Source organism: Piliocolobus tephrosceles, unplaced genomic scaffold, assembly GCF_002776525.5.
Source record: "Piliocolobus tephrosceles isolate RC106 unplaced genomic scaffold, ASM277652v3 unscaffolded_41705, whole genome shotgun sequence".
NCBI classification, from domain to species: Eukaryota; Metazoa; Chordata; class Mammalia; order Primates; family Cercopithecidae; genus Piliocolobus; species Piliocolobus tephrosceles.
In genome coordinates this window covers 2,337-6,341 of record NW_022326205.1, presented here as the reverse complement: position 1 = coordinate 6,341, position 4,005 = coordinate 2,337, and the positions used below count along the sequence as shown (strand labels likewise).

The following is a 4,005-nucleotide window of genomic DNA, read 5'->3' as shown; positions in this document are numbered from 1 at the left end:
AGAGGCAGGCAGTGAGAGACTGCCGCAGCTGGAATGACCAGAGAACCATCAGCAGGGCAGGGCAGCTGTGGGCATGAACCATCTAGATCCCCAAGGAAGGGCAAAAATGGCGTGGGGGAGGTTTTAGATCCAACAACACTAGGAGCAAATCCTCCTCCCGTGGCTAACCCTTTTCTTAACATCTCAGACTTACTTTTTTTTTCTTTCAGAGACAGGGTCTTGCTATGTTACCAGGCTGGAGTATAGGAGCTATTCACAGGCATGATCACAGTGTACACAAGCCTTGAACTCCTAGGCTCAAGTGACTCTCCTGCCTCACCCTACTGAGTAGTTGGAGCTATAGGTATATGACACCATGCCTGGCTAGATTTTTTTCCCCCCACTGGAATAAAACCTTCAGGATTAGTTTCAGATAAATTTATGAGTGGTAAACTGAATCCTTCCTTGCTTGTTTAAAAATGTTTTAGGCCAGACGTTCTTCGCCGAGAGTCGTCGGGGTTTCCTGCTTCAACAGTGCTTGGACGGAACCCAGCCCTCGTCCCCCATCCCGGCCGGCCGCCCATAGCCAGGCCTCCGTCACCTCACCGCGCCCTTGGACCGCCCAAAGGCCCCCGCCGCCGCCCCTGCGCCGTGCAGCCACCGCCGCCGCCGCCACCGCCACTGCCACCGCCTGTCCTTAGCCTCTGCCATGACGACCGCGTCCGTCTCGCAGGTGCGCAGGAGCTAACACCAAGACTCAGAGGTCGCCATCAACCGCCAGATCAGCCTGGAGCTCTGCGCCTCCAACATTTACCTGTCCATGTCTTGCTACTTCGACCGCGATGACGTGGCCTTGAAGAACTTTGCCAAATACTTTCTTCACCAATCTCATGAGGAGAGGGAACATGCCGAGAAACTGATGAAGCTGCAGAACAACTAGATGGCGGAATCTTCCTTCAGGATATCAAGAAACCAGACTGTGAAGACTGGGGTGGGAGAGCGGGCTGAATGCGACGGAGTGTGCATTACATTTGGAAAAAAATGTGAATCAGTCACTACTGCAACTGCACAAACTGGCCACTGATAAAAATGACCCCCATTTGTGTGACTTCATTGAGACACATTACCTGAATGAGCAGGTGAAAGCCATCAAAAAAATTAGGTGACCACGTGACCAACTTGCGCAAGATAGGAGCACCCGAGTCTCGCTTGGCAGAGTATCTCTTTGACAAGCACACCCCTGGATACAGTGATAATGAAAGCTAAGCCTCAGGCTAATTTCCCCATAGCCATGGGGTGACTTCCTTGGTCACCAAGGCAGTGCATGCATGTTGGGGTATCCTTTACCTTTTCTGTAAGTTGTACCAAAACGTCCACTTAAGTTCTTTGATTTGTACCATTCCTTCAAATAAAGAAATTTGGTATCCCCTCCAAAAAAAAATTTTTTTTAGGCTGGGCGCGATGTCTCACGTCTGTAGTCCCAGCACTTTGGGAGGCCAAGGTGGGCGGATCACCTGAGGTCAGGAGTTCAAGACCAGCCTGGCCAACATGACAAAACCCCACCTCCACTAAAAATACAAAAATTAGCTGGGCATGGTGGTGGGCACCTGTAATCTCAGCTACTCAAGAGCCTCTCCTGCCTCAGCCCACCTGCCTCGGCCTCCCAAAGTGTTGGGATTACAGGCGTGAGCCACTGTGCCCAGCTGGAAGACAGGGTTTTTAATGGCAGGGGTACCTTTTAGGAAAGTGGAAGTTACAGACAAAATCATAAATCAATACATGGAGGTTATAATTGGTTTGGCCCAAAAAGGTGGTTACCTCGAAGCAGGGGCTTACAAGTCATAGGTAGATTCAGAGCTTTGCAATGGATAAAATAGGGCTTTGTCTAAAAACCTGGGGTCAGCAGAAAGGAATGTTAAGGTTTGGCCTGTGGGCATGATTCTCTCTAGGCCCCTCAGGAAGAAATTCAGAACAAAGAATCGTGGTTAGAGTTAGTCCTGTTTCCCCTTATCTGAGGTCCACGTGACAGTGGTTGGCATTTTCATCTGGTATGGATCTGTGTTTCTAAAACATTCAAATGTCAAGATGTTATCTTTCATTTCTGTAGGGAACCAAACCTTTTTTCCTTATTCCAGGCTGCTCAATTCACTGTTACGAGGCTAGCTAGGTACCTGGAATTTCCCTTGAAGAGACTCAAGATTTTTCCTTTATTACTATGCATGGGAAGATCCAAGTAGGCCCTTAAGAGGGGTCCCTGTTATGTCTCTACTGGATGCTTATGCACAGTATCACATCATTTAGCTTGGAATAAACCTAGCAGGGAGATAACATAGCTGTCCTGAAACATCAGCAAAGGAGTTAGACCTCTGGTTGAATGTTAGAACTAGGATTATTTAGAGACAGATTTTCCCCTCAGGTAAAGGAGGAAAAAAAACACTCTCAAAAACTTGTCCAAACATAAAAGTTCTATCTTGAGTTCTCTTTATAAAGGCATTTCAAGCTATGCTATACAGACAAATGAAATATATGGTATGGATATTAAAAAGCTGAGAGTGTATCAAAGCTTGAACTTTATTTCAAAATGGCATATTTTGGGTGAAAGTATAAAAAAGGGCATAGTTATATTTTGGTTAAAGTGAAAAAAATTAGGTAAAGTTTATTTAAGTAGACTGATGATTTTTGAAAATATACCATTAAGCATGTATTTCAGTGTCAAAAACCTCAAGTCAAATCTTACAATGTATTTCAAAAGGAAAGCTAAAATTCATTCACTGTGGTTAAACTGCATTTCATAAAATATCTGTTGAAATAAACTTCATTAAAACATAATTATACAGATATTTTAATTGTATATGTATCAGGTACACAGACTAAAAGTCCTACTCTCTACAACGTGAGAAATCAATACATAGAAAAAGAGATATACAAATGGAATGAACATAAAAATGACTAAGCATGTGATCTTCACATTCATATAATTTTTAAACTAATCTTTCACAACTGAAAAGTCACTTAATTGAAATTGTAGAGTTGATAGATATGTGCCATATAATTATTAGTTTGGAACCTTACAAAACAACTTTAGTAGTGTTATTTATGTGTGGAGAGAAAACTGTGTATGTAACTATCATGTTTCAGGGGACATGACTTAACAGTGAAGTTTTTATGTTATAGGGAACAAAACAAGTATTAGTATCAGGTATTTTAGAAAGCTGTCTAAACTAGAATGACATTTATTCAGTATGATATATTCTTTCCCTAAGTCCATTCTAATTGCTTAAAATCTATCAAGTGAAGTTACAGAAGTTAAACCACTAAATCTGGCATCTTTCCTTTCTCACACAAAGTATCTTCTCTTAGAAATGGGATATTTAATTAAGTATCCTTCTTGGTGACCCCAATTATAATCTAAAGAGGCCACGAGACCACAGACTACTACTGACAAAAAGTGACAGTACAGACACTTTTCATCAATCAACATGCAGTCCAAGGGACACAAGAGAACACAAGTCTGGGTAACATGAATTTGGTAAAGCAAGCTAAACCTCCTGTGTCTTAGTACTCCAAGTGAGTCATTCTATACAATTTTTGATTAATCCAAGAAAGGCCAAAAGAAAAAAAAAAATAGCATTCTGTTTAAAGGCAGAGGTACATCATCACTTTTAAAAACATGTCAAGGCAAACATACACATTTTACCTAGAATACCTCATTTGCTAGTGATGCATCATTACTGTACTTATACTTAGTAAAGCAAACAGGGTAGTATTATAAACTGTTTATATTCAAGGAACATAGTAAACTAGCTGACAAAATTTACCTATCTGAAAGAAAAAAAATAGTCGGTTGAGATTGACAAGGTAGGATTAGCTTTCCAATGCAGAACAGGACAACTCTTGCCATAACATGAATGTTAATAAAGGAGTTCACTGCCGTGAATACTTAGGATACATAGGTACAAGGCCAACTCCAGACCTAAGGGCAATATAAAGCTACTCAAAACAAAATACCCCACACATAATAAAAAC

The 4,005-nt window shown here is 41.7% G+C and overlaps 1 pseudogene; it reads left to right on the top strand.

Moving 5' to 3' along the window:
- The first annotated feature begins 467 nt into the window (after positions 1-467).
- LOC111527622 lies at positions 468-1,257 on the top strand (annotated as a pseudogene).
- Positions 1,258-4,005: the final 2,748 nt, after the last annotated feature.